At 41.4% G+C, this 24,711-nt stretch overlaps 1 long non-coding RNA gene across 1 annotated transcript in view; it reads right to left on the bottom strand.

Annotated features, from left to right (window-relative positions):
* Positions 1 to 1,538: 1,538 nt before the first annotated feature.
* Positions 1,539 to 24,711, bottom strand: part of LOC129653935 (uncharacterized) — a 64,844-nt gene continuing 41,671 nt past the window's right edge. The window contains exons 2-3 of the long non-coding RNA XR_008715295.1: positions 14,356 to 14,450; positions 1,539 to 2,147 (exon numbers count right to left, since the gene is read on the bottom strand). This is a non-coding gene — a long non-coding RNA (uncharacterized LOC129653935). The remainder of the gene's footprint in view (positions 2,148 to 14,355; positions 14,451 to 24,711) is intronic.

The raw sequence follows: 24,711 nt of genomic DNA, 5'->3' as shown, positions 1-24,711 counted from the left end.
TTCAGTTATTTGTAAGCCTTCTCAGATAACCACTTTGCCTTCTCTTTTTTTTTTTTCCTTTGGGATGGTTTTGTTCACTGTCTCCTGGACAATATTATGGACCTCTGTCCATAGTTCTTCAGGCGTGCTGTTGCCTAGATCTAATCTCTTGAATCTATTCATTACCTCCACTGCATATTCATAGGGGATTTGATTTAAGTCATACCTGGCTGGCCTAGTGGTTTTCCCTGCTCTCTTTAGTTTTAACCTGAATTTTGCTATGAGAAGTTGATGATCTGAGCCATAGTCAGCTCCAGGTCTTGTTTTTGCTGACTATATACAGCTTCTCCATCTTCAACTACAAAGAATGAAATCAGTTTGATTTTGGTATTGACTATTTGGTGATGTCCATGTGAAAGTCATCTCTTGTGTTGTTGAAAGAGAGTGTTTGCTATGACCACTGCATTCTCTTTGCAGAATTCAGTTCTCTGACCAGGGACCAAACCCATGCCCCCAGCACTGGAAGTTTAGAAGCTTCACCACAGGACCACCAGGGAAGTCCCAACAATGTCAGTTTTTTTAACCTAGCAGTCACCCTTCGAAGAATTTATCCTTCAATGGTGTTTGCTCAAAAGCTAAACATGCAAGTGAGTTTACTGTAGTGTTCTTTGAAATAGAAAAAAGCAAGGGAAAACTCATTATCTATGGGGGAATGTCCAAATAAGCCATGATACACAGGAACAATAAAACTAAGCACTTATTAAACATGAGATAAACCCGATGTCCTGATATGGTAGGATGGCTATGATGAAGTTATCAGTGAAAGTCCAAGTGCACCAGTGTGCATGCATGTGTTATGTGTGTGTGTGTACGTGGGTGTGTGCGTGTGTTATGTGTGGCTCTGTGTCATCTGCTTAAGCACAGACATCACATCCAACATATCAGAGGTCACTTCTTGGGAGTGGGTTTGATGCGAAGAGAAACATTCAGTAGGTACTTTACCTATTTCCTTACCAAAAATAAATAAATAAATAAAATAGCAAAACTGACCCCTTGCCCTGCTTTATAAGTGTGTGTTTATCAGAGGGAAAGCAAACACCAATGAACACACTCGGGGTCACCCTATCCCCATCTGGTCCCCAACTAAGCAACATCCTAAGCCAGTTGCTGTAGGTTCCTAATACCTTACAAAACAGCTTTATCTGGACCTTGACAATGGTGGATGTCTGTCTATAGCTTTGCACATAAGCTAGTCCTTTGTGAAAACTGCTCTTTTCTGAGCATAGATGCACAGACTGCCACCTGTGTCTTCTCTTTACATACTTGTGGTACATGTAATTTTTTAAAATTTGATGACCTATCTTTTCAGAATCATACTTCCCAAATATGTTTGCACACTGGAATCATGTGGAGAGCTTCAAAAATTGTTTCTGGGTTCTACCCCTCTAAAATCTTGTTTTCATAAGTCTAGCTAGGCAGAGCAGCAAGGTTGTTTTTTTTTTTTTTTTTAATTCTCAAGAAATTCTAATATATAACCATGGTTGAGGGTCACTGTTCTAAAATTTAGACTCATTTGTGAAACTTAATGCCTTTTATTTTTTAAATAATACTTTTGTCTTGAAATCTTTTTAAAGTACCTTTTGAGGGGCAAATTATTTACAAAAGTCATGTATTATTTTATAGTTGCAGAAGAAGAGGGAATTCCCAGGCTGTCTAGTGGTTAAGACTCTGCACTTCCAATGCAGGGGGGCACAGGTTCAATCCCTGGTTGGAGAACTAAGATCCCACATGCTGTGCAGCACAAAGTAAAAAGATAAAAAGGAAAAGAACAAAGAAAAATGTCATCTATGTAAAATATATAGTTAACCTGATTTTGAAAAGTAGATTTTTTTCAACACTGTGAAATAGATGACAATGAATACATCATCTCTGTTTATCAGTGAAGAACTTGGAGCCCAGAGAGCTGATTAATTTCCACAAGCTCTACAACTCCTAAATGGCAGAGCTAGATTCAAACCTGGTCATCTTACCTTAGGTAAGGTCCTAGAATCGTAGTTATCTTAGGTGGTTATCTTAGGTCCTAGAATCTTTGTAGTTATCTCACTGCCAGCACCACAGGGCTAGGATCTGGCCATAAATGAGCTTTCTTGCTAACCAGTTGTAAGAAGCTGGGAAAAGCAAAAAAAAAAAAAGAAAAAAAAAATCCAATGGAAATAGCTCTGGGTTAAGATTGACAAAATTTAGACTTCAAACCTCGCTCATCTACTCTCAGCTGTGTGACTGTCTCCTGACCTCTCTGGTCTCCAGCTTTTGTCACCTTCCTCATTCATATCTGCTGAACTCCCCACTGTGCTGCTCTATATGGAGCAGCCACTAGCCATGTCTGTCTATTATGACTGAATTTTTAGTTGGATTTAAATTTAAATTGTGTGGGTACACTCAGTCGTGTCCACCTCCTTGAGACCCCATGGACTGTACCCTGCTAGGGTCCTCTGTCCAGGGAATTTTCCAGACAAGCATACTAGATTGGGTTGCCATTTCCTCTTCCAGGGGATCTTCCTGGCCCAGGGATCAAACCCGAGTCTCTTGCGCCTCCTGCATTAGCAAGTGGATTCTTTCCTACTGTGCCACCTTTAGATTAAAATTTGCATAGCTAATATAACTAGTGGGTCTATATTGGCAATGTGGCTCAGAGTGATTTTACAGGATGCTCCAACCACTCTGAGATTTGTTTCATAACAGGAAACATGTATTTGATGACACTGTGCTTATAAATAGTGTAAGAAGTAAGTCTGTCAGAGAAAGGCAGATATCATATGATATCACTTAGATGTGGAATCTTAAAAAACAGATACAAACATTTAGAAAATGGAAAAAGACTGAAAGACATAGGGAAAAAAACCTATGGTTACCAAAGGGGAAAGTGGAGCAGGGAGGGATAAATTTGGAGTTTGGGATTAACAGATACACTATACTCTATATAAAAGAGATAAACAAGGACCTCCTATTTAACACAGGGAACTATATTCAATACCTTGTAATAACCTATAATGGAAAAGATCTGAAAAAATATATATCCATATATGTACATATAACTGAATCACTTTGCTGTACATTCAAAGCTAACATATTGTAAATCAACTATACTTCACTTAAAAGTAAATTGCTCGAGCACCATTACATACAGCGTGAAGTAAAACCCATTCAGCACGGCATTTCCAATCCAGCTGCTCTGTCTCTGCAGTTACAGTCCAGCGGTACCAACATAATCATCATGCGCGAAAAGACCATCATTTTTCTCATTCTCTTCCGTCTGCGTCCAAAGCCGGCCAGCATTCTCTTTTCGGGGATTCTGCCTATCCTTCAAGGCACAGCTGAATACACCTCAATTAAGAATTCCCCCTACCCCGACACTTCCACTGCTCACTCCTCAGCTTCCCAGTGAGAATGACTCACTTCCTCTAGTGCTTCCAGCATCCATCTTATTACACAATGGTTAGTGATTCAGGTCTGATAGGGAGACAGAGACAGTTCAATGCAGTTGGGTCAGTGCTCTGATGAAGAGAGACCAGGATGCCCTGGAGAAGGGACTATGGTAGCCAGGCTGGAGAGACTGGATCCTCTGAGAACAGATGTGAAGACAGGGTACGTGAACAAGAGCATTTATTAGGGGAAATGCCTGAGAAAGAAAACAGGATGGGGAGCTGGAAGTGGCTGAAAGGACTGTCAGACCGCACGACAGACATGCCACGGATTTCAGAGCAGCATCTGGCCCTGAGCCAAATGCGCCCTGTCATCAAAGGATTCGAGGTGCATTTACATTGACCATAGAATGTGACGCACTAAGTAAAATACCTGTGATTAAGCACTGTACAAATCACAGTTGTTTTTATTGTAAACCTCCAGAAACGATTATAATGATGACATCAGGAGAACATCTCAGAGTTAGCATGGAGACCAACAGATGGAAATTAACCAATTACACTACAGATGTTGTTTTGGAAATTGAATAAGAGATGGCATGCAAAATGAAGGCTTTAGTTTTGCTATCAAAATCTCCTTCTAAGTGAATTTAGATCTTGGATTTGGTAACTGGTGAGTCTGTGAAACTCCTTTCCGCCTGGGTCTTCAACAGTGTAAACAATCGCACAATAAGAGTTGAGTAAGTACCTGCCGTGTGCTTATCGGTGTGCTGGATGCTGCGGGAAATTAGGACTGTAAGAGGAGGCCTGTGCTGTGTAGGAGCACATTGAGGAGGTGAGACCACACTCATCAGTGACATAAAGATCAAGAAACAGGACTGGATATAACGTTGAGAGACAAAGCATCACCTGCTCAGACAAAAGAAATGGAGCCTGTCCTTAACCAGGAAACCAGGCAGGACATGCCATAAGACTGTGTGATGTCACTCTCATTAGGGATAAATATTTGAAAGACCTTAGAAATGACAAAAACAAAATAAAGATGGGAGTGAAATCAGTGAGATGGAATGCATGCAAATCTGCAATGAAAATGTTGTCATTAGTGGCTGAGTAGGATCTTCCTTGGGGTTTTGAACACCGAGCCCCAGCAGTCACCCAAGCTTCTAGAATAAAATCATGTTTCATTCTGAGTTTCTGAGCCATTGACCTGAGCTTTACTCACCATGTCCTTCAAGGTTCCCAGGTGAGGGGCAGTTTCTGTGCTCTTGCAGCCATAGATGGGTCTAATCGACACTCCCACCCCCAGCCCTGGCCTCAGATTCCCTTTGCAGGGAGAGGGAGGCTCCGGCTGAGTCATCCCAGTGATAAACGCTGTAGTCACTCTAGGGAGGTGTCCCCAGCTGCCCCTGCTGGAGGACAACCAAGTGAGTAACCCTGCCTGTGTCACGTGGTCCTGGAATGAGGCTGGCTCCTGACCATGCCAGGTCCGTGCAACGAGCGAGGCTGCTTACAACACACACACTGACCCTGACAGCTCCCTTGAGGAAACAGGAGGTTTTTCTGGGGGTCTCGCAGACTTAACAATTGAAATTGCAGATGAAAGGCTCGTGAGCCAGTGAACAGGCAACCAAAGCTGATGCAAGTGAGTTCTTAGAGAAGAAAGTTCTTAGAGAAGTATTGCCTGGGAACCTCTGGGAGGAGATTTCTGGGAATGATCTTCTGCTTTCTTACATTCCCTCACCCTTCCCAACACAGCCCTTATGGCTGATACAAAAGCATCAGCAGTTTGCTTGCCCAGGGGAGAGAAAAGAGTGAAAAATTTCCAAGGTTTGGGATGATGGAAAGGCTAAAAGCCACCATCAGAATCAGAGTCTGGAAATCATGTGACCTAAACCTCCTCTCCTCGGAGTTGGCCACAGTGACTGGAGTTTTGGGGAGCCCATAGAGCAGATCCAACCCAGACTTTGTGCAGTCTCACCCCAAGGAAATTTTATCCCAAGATCTTTGTATACTATGGGTGCGGTTTGAATATTTGCTCTGGGCTTTAGCAAGTCCTTCAACTTGATCATCCATGTCATTAATTTGGGTCTCAACTGTGTATTCCAGTCCCCTAAATTCTCATATTCTCTTTCCCTCCCTTTCTTCTAGTCCTCCTTCACATCTTCCTGTCTCTTTCTGTCTCTCCCTTCCCCTCTCCTTCTCTCTTGTTCCCTTTCCCAGATTGACGTCTGTCCCCTTTAAGCACTTTGTTTTATTACGGTCATGAGTTTCAGTGGCTAACTTGTCCTTTCTCTCTCTGTCTGCACCCTCTTCAGTGTCTGTTCAGAGGTCTGGGATGCCTGCAGCAGCAACCCATCAGCAGATTGCAGAAGATACAGAGGCTCCCTGCCCCAGGGGCTTGTCATGCAGCAGCCCATAGGTTGTCATTTCCAATCGGAAACCATTCTGTTTTCTGATGTCAGCGTAAAGGTCAGTGCTCCCTAGACTTAAAGTACGGAGAACAGCATCAGTGGCTTCTGAATCTGAGGATGGTGACAAATTAGAATAACTTGGGTGTGTGTGTGTGTGTACACATGTGTGAGTGACTGTTTGACTTTCTAAACTCCTTTTTTCTTCAACCAATGCTTTTTTTCAGGATTTTTGTGGATGAGATGCTCTCATCTATTCTGAATAATAGCCAGGGGCATCAGGCAATGTGGAGCAGACTCTGCTCAGTTTATAGATGGGCAAATGGAACCTGAGACAATTCACTGAGAGTCTCCCAGATGCTTGGTGGTGAAATAGGGTTCAGAGATTAGTTCTGACCCTCCACCACCAGAGCCCCTTCTAGAACAGATAAGATGTGCCAAGGTTTATACATGTAAATTGGTGCAGATAGAGGGCTTTGGGTCAGGAGCCAGGGAACCTAGATTCCAGATGCAGCTCAGCCTTCACCAGCTCTGGCATCAAACAAATCAACTCTTCCTTCTCTGAGCTTCAGCTTCAAAAATTGTCAAGTCATGAGCTTAGATGATTATGAAAGTGTCTCAAAACCATGCTGTTCCAAAAGTCTGGATCCCTACAACTAAAGGAATGGTTTCAGAATGAACAAGATTCTGGTTCTTTCCATCTGGTTCAGCTATGGGATGGACTCGCAGCATTCAGCCCTGACAGTCAGCGCCCCTGGTGAACCACAGGGATCTTGTCCAGGTTGATCTCTCTGGAGATACAACAGAAAGCAGCCTAATTGTGTTCTGCTTGAGTATGGCCAAGTAGCTCACAGTACCTCTTCACCTGGATTATGCAGGGAGATCTTCCGGAGTAAAGATCTCTTTGCCATTGAACTTCAAAAAAAAAAAAAAAGACTATCTAGGATGTTTATTTACTAGAGTTCCTTTACCTCAAGTTCTCCGGTGGCACAGTGGTAAAGAATCCACCTGCCAATGCAGGAAACTCAAGAGCTACGGGTTTAATCCCTGGGTCAGGAAGATCGCTTGGAGGAGGAAATGGCAACCCCCTCCAATATTCTTCCCTGAGAATTCCATGGACTGGCAGGCTCCAGTCCATGGAGTCTCAGAGTCAGACATACCTGAGCGGCTGAGCACACACTCACACCTGAAGTTCATCTGTCTGAGCAAGTTACCTATGACCACTGATCAGAACACTGGCACAGATGAATTAACCAAATCAGACCTTTGTCACCTACTCAAGTGAATAATTGTTCAGAGAAGATGGGACTCAGTGGGGTAGAAAGGCAAACAGCTAAAATGAAGACAGTGTCTAGGGAGATTCAGACAAGCTCATGATGGCAGTGAGGGTGACTAAAAGGAGTTGTGGGCCAGTGGGGAGTAAAGGACGCGTTGCTGATAATAAACATGATCTCTGTGGCCAGGATGCTTCAGAGTTTGCGGTGTTTCAAAGAGAAGGAGGACTAGAAGTCTTGTGCCTGAAGCAGAGGCCTGGAGATTACTTAGCTAGTGTTCTGGTCCCAGACAATAAATTACCTCTGTCATCTAGAAAATAAAACTATATCCTTTCCCATTTATTTAGTTCCCACTATGTACCAGGTATTGTTTCTAAACCTCGCAACAAGCCTGAAAAATAAGTATAATGGTCTCTATTTTATGTGGGAACCTGTGGCATAGAGGGGTTATTTGCCCGAGGCCACCTAGAGGGGCTCAGGTTTCTCTGACCCCAAGACTGGTGTCTTCTGCCATAAGGCCCATCCATGCCAGTTTTACAGACTTCTAAGGAAGAGTGTTAAATAATGTGTTCCTTGGACTCTGCAGAGAGTCCATAGAACTGATACCAAGGAAGATCCTAGTGTTGGATCGAAAGCTCCCCTACATCCAGACCAAGTCTCCTTTCCTTCATTGAGGATACAATGTTTTTGCTATGCTTCCCCTTCATAAAGATAACATTCTTGGTCTTGATTTTGGGGAAATAAACTTTTGGCTTTAATGGATGGTACTTGTGTTCCTGGTGCTGTGATTCAAACTGTGCGTTCTTGGGTGGATTTGGAAAGGATGCTCAAAGCCCTGCCTACCACGAAAGCCCATATATATATATTACACAGACACACACGTATGTATGTATGCTTTGTTTGTTGTTGTTTTGTCATTAAGTCATGTCTGACTCCTTTGTAACCCCATGGACTGTAGCCTGCCAGGCTCCTCTGTCCATGGGATTGCCCAATACTGGAGTGGGTTGCTATTCCCTTCTCCAGGGGATCTTCCTGACCAAGGGATTGAACCTGTGTCTCCTTCATTGGCAGGCAGATTCTTTATCACCAAGTCACCTGGGAACCCCATATATATATGTATGTATATGTGCATATATAACTGAATCACTTTGCTGTACAGCAGAAATTAACATTATAAATCTACCATATTTCAATAAAAATGCAAACAAGATTTTTTAACCTAATAATCCAAAATAATTCAGGTTTAAAAGACTTTCCTCAGCAAAGTATCTTCTACATGTTGTGTATCTGTGTTGGGACAGTCTGTTTTGGTCTAGACTGTGAAGGTTACATATAAAATCTCCAGGCTGTACTGTATTGTATTGTTGAGATCTTCTTTGCAGGTATTTTATGGTTGACAGGAAAAATGTTAGAACTTTCTATAGCTCTGACACTGGAAGGTTAAATTCAGACCACCATTTCACATGCCCAGAATGTGATAAATCCATCAAGAGTTCCAAGTTCCCTACAAGCTATGTTCCCTAGGCACCTTTTCCTCCTGCCTCAGGGAACAGGTGATACCAGATGTTTTGTTACCTTCTCCTCACTCTCTTTTCATTCACTTTAATTTGAGCTTTTTAAAAATCTAACTTTTTCCAAAATTTTTTTTTGCAATTTAACAGGTAATTATTAAGCAAAATTTATATACACACAGCATATAGTACTGTCTATAAAAGTTGAGAACTTTCCAATTAAGATATTTCTTGTTTAAAGTAGGCCTCCACCTCTACAGTAGAATATAAGTTTAATTTATGGTCTCTCTTGTTAAATATTGCAGTTATAGATTAGTTGGGCTCCCCTGGTAGCTTAGTGGTAAAGAATCTGCTTACAGTGTAGGAGATGTGGGTTTGATCCCTGGGTCAGGAAGATCCCCTGGAGAAGGAAATGGCAACCCCTTGCTGTACTCTTGCCTGGGCAATGCCATGGACAGAGGAGCCTGGTGGGCTACAGTCCATGGGGTTTCAAGAGCTGGACACAACTTAGCAACTAAACAACAACACAGATTAGTACTTTATAAAGGCAAATACAGGAAGATAGGTAGGTAGATTTTTCTTTTTTGGTGACAAACTGAAGAATTTTATTTCCAACTTTTAACAAAATATGAGATTATAAACATGCTTTCATCCATGCTGAAGTTAAAGATGGTCTGTCATTAAGCTTCACTTTTAACTTCAAATGTGACTTAAACCCAACCATATCACATTGAATGCAAGTGACAAACACTCCAATGATAAGGCAGAGAATGTCCCAACTTCATGCTGTTGAGAGGGATGGTATGGGGAGGGAGGAGGGTTCAGGATGGGGAACACATGTATACCTGTGGCGGATTCATTTTGGTATTTGGTGAAACTAATACAATTTTGTAAAGTTTAAAAATAAAATAAAATTTAAAAAAAATTTAAAAAAGAAAAAAAAAAGAAAAGAAATGTAATTTTTTATTTTTTTAAATTTGTCCCACTCTCCTCCCTTTTCCCCTTTGGTAGCCATAAGTTTGTTTTCTGTGTCTCTGAATCTATTTGTTTTATAAGTTAGTTCATTTGTATACATTTTTTAGGATTCCACATATAAGTGATATCATTTGATATTTGACTTTCTCTGTATGACTTACTTCACTTAGTAAGATAATCTCTAGGTCCATCCATGTTGCTGCAAATGATATTATTTCATTATTTTTTAAGGCTGAGTAATATTCCATTGTATATATGTACCACATCTTCTTTATCCATTCTGCTGTTGATGGTCATTTAGGTTGCTTCCATATCTTGCCTAAGAAAAACTCTTTATCCTGTGTCCTCCTATAATTATTTTTTTTAAATGAGGAGCCTATAGACTGCCTCTCACTCTAGAGATTTATAACATTGTGCTAGATATGGCTATTGCCTGAAAAAGGTTATCATGTAGGAAACATCCCATCCTGGAAAATGGACCAGATACCAGCACCCACAACTCTGAAAACCTAAAAACCAAAGACAATGCTTTGTAATTTCCCTGCCTCCTCTCTCCCAACACCCCAGATTCTTTTTAAGTGGTAAGATCGCTCTAAAACGGATTTAAAAAGGTTTTTTAAATGATTGCTTGCAAGATTTGAAATCTACTCAATTAAATGAATCCAAAATATAAAGCTAAAAGAAATGTTTCTCTTCTGTTCAGTAAGTATGGGGGGCAGATAAGGCAATGTACTTAGAGAGTCTGTATCATGAACTTGGCCCTATTTTGAAGGTCCCAACTAAAATATATTCAAAATATGCTTGCAATTTTCCCCTAAAGTTCAAGGAAGAATAGAACAATCTGTGGTCCTATTTTGGTTTGTTTTCCTGGGAAAAATGAGACAAAGAACAGATGATAGAATCCATATTAACTTAAGGAGGATATTCTGCAAATATATCTCCCTACTGTTATCACTTACCCCACCCCATTCCAAGACATATTCCAACACATTTGAATCTCCACCTTTCTAAACTAATACTGCATGGAGCTTTTTATTTTCATAAACATAGTTTTTACTTTAGTCAACTCATAATCTTTCCTAAATGAGGAAAGGATAATTTTTTTTTTCTATCTAAAGCCCAGACTTCCAAGAAATAAAATTACAAAAATTCCTTTCATCCATTGTAACCTGGTCAACAAATAATCAGTATTCAGTGGAGCAGGCCACAGTCGGCTTTCTTGCAATAAAACTGCCTAGATAATCATCATTCAATTACTTATGGAGCACTTACTTTGCATCCAGCATGAGCTGGAGACAACATAACAAAGTCGATGGATGAACTATGAATCCTACAGATCTGGGTTTGGTTTCCAGCTGTGCAGTTTTCTAGCAGTCTTACATTGGCCAAGGTTACTTAGATTTTATGAACTTAAGTTTCTTCCTTTGTAAAATATATATATTAAAATAGATGTATTAATAACTATTTCATAACTTGTAAGGATTCAATTAAATAAATGAATATATGTAAAGCTCTTTGCCCAATGCCTGGCACATAAAAAGTGTTCAATAATTGTCAGCTATTACTGTAATAAGAATGAAATGAGGTTCAAGGAATGAGAAAATACCTTTCAACTTTAAGATACCTTTCATATTTCAGGAGTCAAAACTAACAGCATGATAAACACTGAAGGGTAGTATTGAAACAAATGCTAAATTATTTGATTCAGTCTGTATAGGTTATGGAATTTGTCGATGGCATTTGTGTATCTATGCATACCAACATTTAGTTAAAATATGGCATCTTTTGTGGATATTAAATGTGAAATTAAATGAATTACATTTATTATAAATTAAGTTAAATTTGTTAAATTTATTGCAAATTAATTAAAAATACTCCATGTACTTTTCATTTTGATTCAAGTATTTCCAAATATTGAGACATCTAACAAAAGGAAAGAGGGCTGTTCTTTCCTGTGTAATTTGAGGATACATTTTGGTTTCATATTGAGGGCATTTCCAAGTTGATGAACTAAAGGTATCTCCTTTGCACAGTTCTCTTGGGGGCCTGAAATTATTGCTATGCTGTTGGTCACAGCTCCCAAGAATGGGTCACAGATAAGAGGCAAAACTATAAGCCAGGCCACAACCCATAATTGAACACACATCCCTAAATTTAGACTTTCTTTCCTAAGTGAGTTTTTGTTGGGTGAGGGTTCAGGGAACATATCCATCAAATGTTGTTCCAAGCACAATGTCACTCTCCCCATAATTTCAGAGTAAACAAACTTCAATGAATGGCAGGCATAAAATATTGCAGACAAGGTCAAGGCTATTAAGAGTCTCTTATAGAACCTTTGAGTACTCACCAGGGAAATAATTCATGGTGGGCCCTGCTTGACAGGGAGGTCACTGCCTTGAGGCATGGGACCCAAGTGCAGGATAAAGCACAGTGACTGCGGCATGGTCAGGCTTTGACATTGGACTTTTCCTCAAGGACTGCAGCTGCCCTCTATCGCCCCACCCTATCAGCAGGCTCTGGATTAAGACACAGGCATTCAACATTGTCTCCAGGAAGAAATTTAGAATCAGGGATTCTTGGGGTTATGGGGGGCCTTAAAAGACCATCTGATTCAAGGAGCTTCTGAAGCTTGAGTCCCTTCTCATCCATTTTCCCAAATAGTTGATCAGCTATTGTGTAACAACAGCTGCTAATGGGGAACTGATCCTTTATAATGTAGATTTCTCTCTCAGGACTATTCTAACAACTATTGATCTCCATCTAGATTGGAAAGTCCTTGAGGAGTGATTGTGCCTGATTTTTTAAAAATTTATTTATTTTAATAGGAGGCTAATTAATTTACAACATTATAGTGGTTTTTGCCATACATTGACATGAATCAGCCATAGGTGTACCTGTGTTCCCCAGCCTGAACCACCCTCCCACCTCCCTCCCCATCCCATCCCTCAGGGTCATCCCAGTGTACCAGCCTTGAGCGACCTGCCTCATGCATCAAACCTGGACTGGTGATCTATTTCACATATGGTAATATACATGTTTCAATGCTATTCTCTCACATCATCCCACCCTCGCCTTCTCCCAAAGTCCAAAAGTCTGTTCTTTACATCTGTGTCTCTTTTGCTGTCTCACATATAGGGTCATCGTTACCATCTTTCTAAATTCCATATATATGCATTAATATACTGTATTGGTGTTTTTCTTTTTGACTTACTTCACTCTGTATAATAGGCTTCAGTTTCATCTACCTCATTAGAACTGATTCAAATGCATTCTTTTAATAGCTGAGTAATATTCCATTGTGTTTATGTACCACAGCTTTCTTATCCATTCGTCTGCCGATGGACATCTAGGTTGCTTCTGTGTCCTAGCTATTGTAAACAGTGCTGTGATGAACATTGGGGTACATGTGTCTCTTTCAGTGCCTGATTTTACCTTTGTAAACACAGCACTTAGTACAGAATCTAGCATATAGCAAGGGCTTGTTGAATAATAATAATAATATTAATAATTATTATTATGTTGTTATGTTATTAAGTGCTCAGTATATGCAAGATCTTATATTAGTCATTTTCTCTGCTTTGCCTCATTTAACCCTCAAAATAGCCTTCTATGATAAGTATTCTTTTTATCTCTATTTTTGCAGAATAAAAAAATATGACTCAGAGTCTCACCGCTGCTGCTGCTGCTGCTAAGTCGCTTCAGTCGTGTCCGACTCTGTGCGACCCCATAGACGGCAGTCCACCAGGCTCCCCCGTCCCTGGGATTCTCCAGGCAAGAACACTGGAGTGGGTTGCCATTTCCTTCTCCAATGCATGAAAGTGAAAAGTGAAAGGGAAGTCGCTCAGTCGTGTCCTACTCTTAGCGACCCCATGGACTACAGCCTACCAGGCTCCTCCATCCATGGGATTTTCCAGGCAAGAGTACTGGAGTGGGGTGCCATTGCCTTCTCCATCTACTAATTTTTTTTCTCATTTGTTTATTTGTTGATCCAAAATAGCAATGACACAAACTCAAGCTCGGAGCTACATATTTGTATCAAATCCTTACTTTGTCATCAACTAGACTTGTAACTTCTGCCATTGATATTAAATCTCCACTTGTTGCTGGTCAAATCCCTTTTTCATATGACTTGAGCCATGTTCAAAGACCACTTCGAGTTGTCTTTACCTCTTGTTCTTCCTCTGTCTTTGTATTTTTCATGCTCTATATCACTGTTTGTATGTTCCTCATATGGGTAGCTTCAAGTCCCTTTGTCCTCTGACTCTCTTCTAAGGATTCACCTAATGAATTTTTTTATTAATTTATTTTTTATTGAAGAATAATTGCTTTACAGAATTTTGCTATTTTCTGTCAAACCTCAGTATGAATCAGCCATAGGTATACATATATCCCCTTCCTTTTGAAGCTTCCTCCCATCTCCCTTCCCATCCCTCCAACCCCTCTAGGTTAATACAGAGCCCCTGTTTGAGTTTCCTGAGCCATACAGCAAATTCCTGTTGGCTATCTATTTTACATATGGTGATGTAAGTTTCCATGTTACCCTTTCCATACATCTCACCCTCCCCTGCCAGTTCTAATGAGGTGGATGAACCTAGAACCTGTTACACAGAGTGAGGTGAGTCAGAAAGAGAAAGATAAATACCACATTCTAACACATTTATATGGAATCTAGAAAAATGGTACTGAACAATTTACTTACAGGGCAACAATGGAGAAACAGACATAGAGAATAGACTTATGAAATTAAAAAAAAATTATTTCTTAGTTATTAACAGTCACCTTTTACCTGGTCAAATTCTGAAACTGCTGTACTTCCTCCCATTTGGTGGGGTTCCTCCTGATGGGCTCTTTTGGTGAGCCAAGCTTCTTCCAAGGCATGTCCTGAGTGGGATGGGGTAGTGTTTGCATTGCAAAGCCATCTTCCAACTTCTCACTGACTACTTAATAACCCACATGTCCCATCATACTACCTGGAGACTCTGGGTAATACAGTTCTGCCCCACTACCCATCAGCACATAGACCTGCCTTCTCTGTAGTTGCTGCAGTGAAGAATCTTAGTGCATTCTTCCTCACCTCAAGGCCTTGGACCCATCAGCGTGGATCCTCATGGATTTTGAATCTAATTGAAGTGAAGCATCTAAATTCTCCTTCATGCTATCTAGGTTATATCTATATATGTATCTGAAACTCTTGAGAGTCCCTTGGACTGCAAGGAGATCCAACCAGTCCATTCTGAAAGAGATCGGCCCTGGGATTTCTTTGGAGGGAATGATGCTGAAGCTGAAACTCCAGTACTTTGGCCACCTCATGTGAAGAGTTGACTTATTGGAAAAGACTCTGATGCTGGGAGGGATTGGGGGCAAGAGGAGAAGGGGACGACAGAGGATGAGATGGCTGGATGGCATCACTGACTCGATGGACTTGAGTCTGAGTGAACTCCGGGAGTTGGTGATGGACAGGGAGGCCTGGCGTGCTGGGATTCATGGGATCGCAAAGAGTCGGACACGACTGAGTGACTGATCTGATCTGATCTGATCTTCATCTGTATCAGTCGTCTCATGGGATACTCAGAACAGCCCCTGCTAAGATTTGATGAAAACACCCTAACTCAGCCACAGGACTTAGAAAGGAGATGCAACCTATCAGTGACAGATCAAGAGCCAGAAAAAGGACTCCAGATTTCTGATCTCCAGTCCAGGGTTCTTACAAGTGGCAGGATGCAGCTTTTTAGTCCAGATGTCTCAAAAGTTACTTCCTACTTCCAGTCCTGAAGGATTCTCAGTTGCTGTGATTTAACATGAAGGAGCTCTGAGAGCAAAGTTATAAAGAAGACTCATATTAAGCCCGGGAGGAAGGAGATAAGGTGATCCGCCAAACTGCCATGCTTCATGAGACCCCAAGAAGACCATCACTTTTCAGTAGCCCCTGGTTTCTCTTATTCAACTCTCTCTCTCTCTCTGTTGTTGTTTGTTTGTTAAAGAGAGCTAGGGAATAGGCTATTTTATTTACTTATTTTTGGCTGTCTCCAAGGCACGTGAGCTCTCGGTTCCCCAACCAGGTACTGAACCTGCACCCCTGCCTCAGAAGCGTGGAGTCTTAACCAGTGTACCCCTAGGGAAGACCCCTCTCCCTCTTCTTTTTGCATAGGTGCTGGAGTAGAGGTAATTAGGGCAGTGGTAACACCTGTGCTCCTGTATCTGAATTAGTACATTGTCATCTTGCCATCCCTCTCCCTCTAAATCTCTTATGCAGTGAAAAAGATTCATGTTTTGAGAAAACACAACTCTGTGTCTCCACAAAAGAAGCAAATAGTCTAGTGAAAATTAACTAGGATGGAAAACACCTTAATTGTGTATAATAACATTCCCCTATAAAAACCTCATCCATACGATGTGCTCAGTTGCTTCAGTCGTGTCTGACTCTTTGCAACCCCATGGACTGTAGTCCACTAGACTCCTCTGTCCATAGGATTTTCCAGGCAAAGATACTGGAGTGGGTTGCCATTTCCTCCTCCAGGATCCATATGGTAGGCACTGAAAACTTAGGTGCAGATCAAAGTCAGGCAAGTGAGTCAGTGAGTGAAACAGACCAGGAATAAGATGAATGCAGAAGGGTGAAGACTGTGCCACATTGCAGGACTCGAGCCCCATCACAGGGGGTAACTGTTCACTCCAGCGAAGTGTGGGTGCCAGACCGTCTGACTTGTCGAAAGAAGCCAGACATCTAGGTTTTATGTAAATTATTAAACATCTGCAACTAGTTTAATTAAAACAAAAAAAGACACGAAGTGGGACATGTGTGTCTCATTCTGCAACCTTTTCAGCACAGAGAGGAGGACTTCATATTAGCATATGAAGCATAAGCTAAAATTGCATCATAGAGAAGAACTGGAGCCAATACAGTCGAAGTACTTTGCCCGACAACACAATGGGCTCATGGCAGAGTTGGATTTCATCTAAACCCAGAGCCAAGCTCTTCCTGTTGGGTCATACTGCCTCCCATACCAAGAAAGACATTGAAACAAGAGGGTGTCAACCAACAAAATGGAGTTTTGACACATGGATCCTATGACAGCATGTCCATAAGTGACCACCTCGCCGAAATTCCTTTTCCTCTCTGGATCTCAATGTCCACATTTGCTAAGTGAAGCACCAGGACTAGAAGACAGCTAAAACTTCTGCATCTAGACTGCAAGCCATGAGCTGAACCTTTGCCTGCTTTGTAAGGTGTGACATCCCATGGCATATAGAAGACCCTCAATAAGCACTTCTAGGTTGAGTGAAAAATCTTTAAAAATGCATGACGAAATACCTCCAGTGTCTAAAAGAAAGGTTACTCCATTCATTCATTCAGTTCACAAAGAGGTGTTGAGCACCTACCATGGATGTATTAATGTTTTATTCACTCCATGAAACTACATAAATGAATCCCTCCTACGTTGTTGCCATTCACTTGCTTGGTTGTGTCCAACTCTTTGTGACCCCACGGACTGCAGCACACTGGGCTTTCCTGTCCTTCACTATCTTCTGGAGTTTGCTCAAACTCAAGTCCATTGAGTTGGTGATGCCATCCAACCATCTCATCCTGTCACCCCCTTCTCCTCCTGCCCTCAATCTATTCTAGCATCAGGGTCTTTTCCAATGAGTCAGTTCTTCACATCAAGGGACCAAAGTATTAGAGCTTCAGCTTCAGCTTCAACTCCTACATAATGAGAGTAATAATGATAAGAACTAAGCTTTGCAATGCTTTTATGCACACAATACTGTTCTGAGCGTGTTGTATGTAGCAATTTATTTAATCCTAACATCTTATAGGAATGCATATATGATTCTTATGCTCACTTTACAGATGAAAAACTGCAGTTCAGAGAAGTTAGGAAATCTGCCTAAGGTCACACGACTAGTTTGGCAGTGCCAGATTTTAACCCAGACTCTTTGGCTCCGTGGCCCACACCCTTAACTACAGTACTACACACTTGTTGAAGAAAAGCAGCATTTATCAAATCCTACTCCTTTTTAGGTATTGACTTAGCTAGATACTTCTGCTGAACATTAACTGTTTACTCCTTACAACAATCCCATAGGTTGATACTTTTATCACCATGTTTTTATCAAAAACTGTCAGCAACGTTCTCAACACCACCCAGCTAGTGAATTCTAACATGAGCTAGAAATGACAAGGGCTGCAGGAGAGGGGAAGTGAGATGCTGAAGGAGTTCATGGGAGGGAGATAATGTGTCCAGATGAGGGGTTCATAGCCCATTGTCCACCCTCATTGTCATCGCCTTTGGCTCTCTGTTGCTTTGACCCATGGGTAGAGTCATTGCTGAGGACTTAATTTTCCCTTGGCTGCCCAGAGGGCACTACTGGTCAGTTTTGGAAGCTCAAGCTCTTTCTATGTGCTCCTAGTAGATTATCTAGATCAGACTCAAAATCGTTCATCAATGGTTCTTTGCAGAATTATCTGATATTTCAGTTACATGCAGCAGTGCTTTAGTTCCTAATGCAAAAGTAGCTTTTTTCTGAAGACATACTTCTAGAGAGCTGAAGGCCTGCATCTTCCTTGTGGGAGAGGAGGTATTCAGGGAAGATTAGCAGAGAGGAAGAGGCCTCAGAGCAGGGAAGACATTCAGTCCACCATTGTTTGGCAGGTGAATGCATATAGCCCCAGAGCAGGGCCTGGGTTGTGTGGTCTTCCAGGCAGACAGTAACCCACAGTGGCAGGGTTGTCTCTCAGGATTAAGCTTTTGAGTGCACCCCGAAGCTGTGGCCTGGGATGGGGGGTGCCCTTAGTTAATAAATGAAGCAGAAAGCATTGCTCTCTGTGTTCTTTTGACAATGTGATTTGGTTGATTTTCCAGGAATAAATAAATCCAAAGGGCTACCCAAATCCATACCCAAGCTGTTATCTCAGTCCTAGAGAAAACTAAATGCAGAAGGCATTGTGTCTAAACATTGACCAGATGTGTGAAAAACTTATTTTAATAAAAGACACTGTGACTCACTGAACAATAATGCCTGGGTCCTGCTGTTTTAAATTACCTTTTGATGGTTTAAAGAATCCATGTGTTGTTCTAGTGGGAAGACCACATTGGAATGTTGGAATCTGAGTTCATAGTATCGTTTTTAGACAGAGCACTTCTCTGCTTAAAGACCACCACTCAGGGGCTTAGGGACTGAGAGTGAATTTTCACAGGACACACTGTGTCCCCAGTTCTGGTCTTTTATTGCAGTCTCCTGCATGTCTTATGCTTTCTGTGCACTTCCCAGGACTCTGGTCATCCCTGTATCCCCACTTGCAGGTTAGCCTTCTTATAAGTCTCCCTGCTTCCCATCTCATTGTCACTTCAATAATGTTGTCAGTCGCTAAGTTGTGTCTGACTCTGCGACCCTGTGGACTGCAGCATGTCACACTTGCCCATCTTTCACTATCTCTTGGTGTTTGCTCAAACTCATGGTCACACAAATGCTATTACACAAATCCTTCCTTCCTGCCTTCCTACTTTGCATATATCTTTTCATTCTCTCTTCCTTTCACTCCCCACCCCCTTTCTTACTGATAGATGCCTAAACCCTGTGCCATGTTGGATAATCCACTGAAGTTCTAAAAAATGAGGAAGACTGAGTCTCTGCACCCAAAGGCTTACAGAGAACTGGGAGAAGAAGGACATATGTAATGATGAATGCTTATATCCTGTACAAATTCATATGTTGAATCCTAAGCACCAAGGTGATGGTTTCTGGAGATGGGGGCCTTTGGAAGATGATTGGGTCATGACAGCAGAACTCAAATGAAAGGTATTAGTGCCCTTGTAATAGAGACCCCAGAGAGATCATTCATCCTTTCCATTATGTGAGGTTATAGCAGAAGACAGACATCTATGAGGCAGGAAATTGATCCTCACTAGATACCATATCTGCTGATGTCTTGATCTTGGACTTCTCAACCTCCAGAATGATAAGAAATGCATGTTTGTTGGTTTAAGCCATCTAGTCTATGGTATTTTTGTTATAGCAGCACAAATGGACAAGACAGCATGCAAATCATTAAGTGCAGTACAAACATTGCAAAATCTTTATAGAAATGTATAGAAGATTCAAATGGAAAAACCCAAAGAAGATAGTGACCAACTATACTTAGAGTAGGTGGCCATGGAAGGCTTTATAGAGGAGAAGGGATTTGAGTTAAGTCTTTAAAAGATAGGTGTTTCTGAGAAAGAAGACAGAATACATTCCATGCAGATGAGGGCCTGAGACTTAAAGTGACCTGTCCTTTAAAAGTATTTGAGTATAAGGTGGTAAAAGACAGGGCTAGAGTTAGGGCAGGCTAGATTACATAGGGTGGTATATACCACAATAAGATCTATATATTTAGGCATCAGGGAGCCAGGGACAGATGTGAAAAGGGAAGAAATAGATTTGGATTTTCCTTTTGAAAGACCAGTATGATCGTAGGGTGGAGGATAATTGAAAGAAACAAGACTGACAGCGAGTTAAAGTTGTTAGGAGCCCAATGGACTATGGGAGAAAAGATTAAGTCCTGAATTAAGAAAGTAGCAATTTTTCCGAGAAGGCAATGGCACCCCACTCCAGTACTCTTGCCTGGAAAATCCCATGGGTGGAGGAGCCTGGCGGGCTGCAGTCCATGGGGTCGCTAAGAGTCGGACACGACTGAGCAACTTCATTTTCACTTTTCACTTTCATGCATTGGAGAATGAAATGGCAACCCACTCCAGTGTTCTTGCCTGGACAATCCCAGGGACGGGAGAGCCTGGTGGGCTGCCATCTATGGGGTCATACAGAGTCGGACACGACTGAAGCGACTTAGCAGCAGCAGCAATGAATTTGGAGGGAAGAGCTAGATAGGAAAAGTGAAGAAAAATGGAACCAACAGAACCTGAGCAGTGATTAGAATGGATGCATAGAGGAAAGAGAACCGAGATCAACTCCAGGTTAATGAATGACACCAATATCCACATGGCCATGGGAGGTAAGAAAAACAGAGGAGCAGGTCAAAGGAAGTAGAATCAGGGATAGATTATATCTGAGGACCACAGGAAACACTGAGGCAGACACATTCAGTGGTCAATCATCAACACAGACAAGATGTTTGGGTAAGCTCTGATCTCTAGCTACAGACTGAGAGACATGATCCAACTGCTGCATTTAAATGTTGAGAATGTGTGAGATCCCTGTGAAGAGTACAAAAAGTAAAAAAAAAAAAAAAAGGCCAAAGATAGCTTAAGCAATGTCAGCATTTAAGAGCTAAGTCAAGAAAGAGAAATCTGCAAAAAAGACTGGGAGGAAACTAAAAATGAACTCTGTCAGGGAAGTAAACGAGTGCTTTAATAATGACAGAATGGTCAGAAGTATTACAAAACTGAGAAACCACAAGAAATGAAGGCAGATTTTTCATACCCTCTGCATCTATCACTTTTCAATCAGTTAGGGTCTTTTATGATTGATGTCAATTTCATTACCCAAAAGTGTTCCCCACTTCTTGATATGGGTTTGTTCAAAGGGACCAAATTCCTGCAGTCTTACCTTCCCCACTTCTGATCAAGCTGCAATCTTCATTCAAAGCCTGCTCAATGATTAACTCCTCCTTGAAATTTCCCACGACTGTGATTTCTGCCTCTCAGAACATTGACTATGGTAGTTCACTCTCCCAACAGGCAGGACAATCTTTGATATTAAGTTTTTTAAGCTTTGTACCTCCAGCAACCAGGCCAAGAAACTCCATTATCAGTTAATGTCTGACCAACACATTCCAGTACATGACATGTTTCTACACATGCTTCCGCCTTGAGTCCTCACAGTACCTCCATTAGGTCAGAATTAACATCATTTCACTTGATATTTCAGGAGACCAAGTTCAGATAAGGCATATATCATTCAATGTGTGTGTGTATGTGTGCTCAGTCAAGTTCGCCTCTTTGTGATCCCATTGACTGTGGCCCACCAGGCTCCTCTGTTCATGGGATTTTTCAGGCAAGAATACTGGAGCTTGTTGCCATTTCCATCCCATTGACTGTGGCCCACCAGGCTCCTCTGTTCATGGGATTTTTCAGGCAAGAATATTGGAGCTTGTTGCCATTTCCTCCTCCAGGGAAATTTTCCTGACCCAGGGATTGAAGCCAAGTCTCCTTGTCTCCTGCATTGGCAGAAGGATTCTTTACTACTGAGCAAGTGAGGAACACCATATCATTCAATGGTCTTAATAAATAATAATCTTAATATATACTGATGATGATAAAAAAGCTATTTCTTCTTTGTAGCATGTGCTAAAACTTTTAAACTGAGAAGATATATTCATTTTCTATTGCTGCTATCACAAATTGGTACAAAGTTAGTGGCTTACAACAAATTTATTATCTTAAAATTCTTAGATTAGAAACCCAAGGTGGGTGTCCCAAATGAAATCAAGGTGTAGTCAGGGCTGCCCTGCTTTCTGGAGACTCTGGCAGAGGATTTGTTTTTTTGTTTTGTTTTATCTTTTTCCTTTTCAAGTTTCTGGAGGCCACTCCTTGGGTCATGGCCCTCTTCCTCCATATTCAAAGCCAGTGATGTCACATCTTTCTGACTCGTCTTCCATAGTCTCAGCTCTCCCTGATCACAGATGGGAAAGATTCTGTACTTTCAAGAACCAATGTGATTTGTTTTCATTTCAGTTCAGTTCAGTTGCTCAGTCGTGTCCGACTCTTTGCGACCCCATGAACCGCAGCATGCCAGGCCTCCCTGTCCATCACCAACTCCCAGAGTCCACCCAAACTCATGTGCATAGAGTCAGTGATGCCATCCAACCATCTCATCCTCTGTCGTCCCCTTCTACTCATGCCCTCAATCTTTCCCAGCATCAGGGTCTTTGCAAATGAGTCAGCTCTTCGCATAAGGTGGCCAAAGTATTGGAGCTTCAGCTTCAACACCAGTCCTTCCAATGAACACCCAGGACTGATCTCCTTTAGGATGGACTGGTTGGATCTCCTTGCAGTCCAAGGGACTCTCAAAAGTCTTCTCCAACATCACAGTTCAAAAACATCAATTCTTCGGTGCTCAGCTTTCTTTATAGTCCAACTCTCACATCCATACATGACCACTGGAAAAACCATAGCCTGGACTAGATGGACCTTTGTTGGCAAAGTAATGTCTATGCTTTTTAATATGCTGTCTAGGTTGGCCATAACTTTCCTTCCAAGGAGTAAGCATCTTTTAATTTCATGGCTGCAATCACCATCTACAGTGATTTTGGAGCCCAGAAAAATAAAATCAGCCACTGTTTCCACTGTTTCCCCATCTATTTGCCATGAAGTTATGGTACCAGATGCCATGATCTTAGTTTTCTGAATGTTGAGTTTTAAGCCAACTTTTCACTCTCCTCTTTCACTTTCATCAAGAGGCTTTTTAGTTCTTCTTCACTTTCTGCTGTAAGGGTGGTGTCATCTGCATATCTGAGGTTATTGATATTTCTTCTGGCAATCTTGATTCCAGCTTGTGTTTCTCCCAGTCCAGCGTTTCTCATGATGTACTCTGCATATAAGTAAAATAAGCAGGGTGACAATATACAGCCTTGAAGTACTCCTTTTCCTATTTGGAACCAGTCTGTTGTTCCATGTCCAGTTCTAACTGTTGCTTCCTGATCTGCATACAGGTTTCTCAAGAGGCAGGTCAGGTAGTCTGGTATGCCCATCTCTTTCAGAATTTTGTTTTATTGGAGTATAATTGCTTTACAATGTTGTGTTAGTTTCTGCTGTACAACAAAGTGAATCAACTGTATGTGTACATATATCCCTCCTTCTTGGATCTCCCTCTCCCCCTGCATCCCCTCCCCCACCACAGAGCACCAAACTGAGCTCCCTGTGTTATACGTCAGCTTTCCGCTAGCTATTTGTTCACACGTGGTAGCATATACTGGAGAAGGAAATGGCAACCCACTCCAGTGTTCTTGCCTGGAGAATCCCTGGGATGGGGGAGCCTGGTGGGCTGCCTGCCATCTATGGGGTCGCACAAAGTCGGACACGACTGAAGTGACTTAGCAGCATATACATGTCAATCCTAATCTCCCAATTCATCCCACCCTCCCCTTCTCCCTGTGTCCACAAGTCTGTTCTTTATGTCTGTGTTTCTATTCCTACCCTGAAAATAGGTTCATTTCTAATATCTTTTTAGATTCTACATAGGGGCTTCCCTGATGCTCAGAGGATAAAGAATCTGCCTGCAATGTGGGAGACCTGGGTTCAATCCCTGGGTTGAAAAGATCTGCTGGAGAAGGGAATGGCAACCAACTCCAGTATTCTTGCCTGAATTCCATAGACAGAGGCTACAGTCCATGGGGTCACAAAGAGCTGGACATGACTGAGTGGCTTTCACTTTCATATGAGTTAATACACAAAATTTGTTTTTCTCTTTCTGACTTACTTAACTCTCTGTGACAGATGTTGGCTTAAATAAAGAATCCTTTGCTTTTTTTTTTTAATTAAAAAACAAAAACTACAAGGTGATTAGATTAGGTTCACCTGGGTAATGCAGTATTCGCTCCTATCTCAACTTCCTAGCTTGATTGCATCTGCAAAGTCCCTTTTTCCACATCAGGTAAAATATTCAAAGGTGCCAGGAATTAGGATAATGGCCATCTTTGGGAGACCATTATTCTGTCTACCACAGAAGACTTTTCCCGATCTTTATTTAGTTCTTAGAACATGGAGAAAGTGGAAAACAAAATGATGTCACTTTCTCCAGTGTCTTAGGAACTTTATATTTGGGAGTGAAATATTTTTTATATTTTATAGAGATGTTTATAAACTACCATGTAAGTGGGAGCCAGTGAGGATACTGTGCTCTCAAATCTATGTACCAGTCAGGATATGTGGCATAAGTCCCATGGATATTTACAAATATCTTCACAACTATTAGCTTGCCCAGCAAAACTATTTTTAATGGCCACACATAAATCTCAAACACAGCAGGTCCCGGATAGAATGTGTCATACCCTGGTCCTTTTTTCTTGCTCAGTTCCTAAATCCCAGATAATGGTATCATCATTCATTCCATCCTCTAAACACTATAATTAATCTTAGTTCCTCTTTTCCCTTCATTTCAACACAGCCAATGGATCAATAAATTTTGTTTTTTCTACCTTAGGTCT

The sequence above is a fragment of the Bubalus kerabau genome, chromosome 5 (assembly GCF_029407905.1).
Source record: "Bubalus kerabau isolate K-KA32 ecotype Philippines breed swamp buffalo chromosome 5, PCC_UOA_SB_1v2, whole genome shotgun sequence".
NCBI classification, from domain to species: Eukaryota; Metazoa; Chordata; class Mammalia; order Artiodactyla; family Bovidae; genus Bubalus; species Bubalus kerabau.
This window is presented reverse-complemented; position numbering and strand designations above follow the sequence as displayed.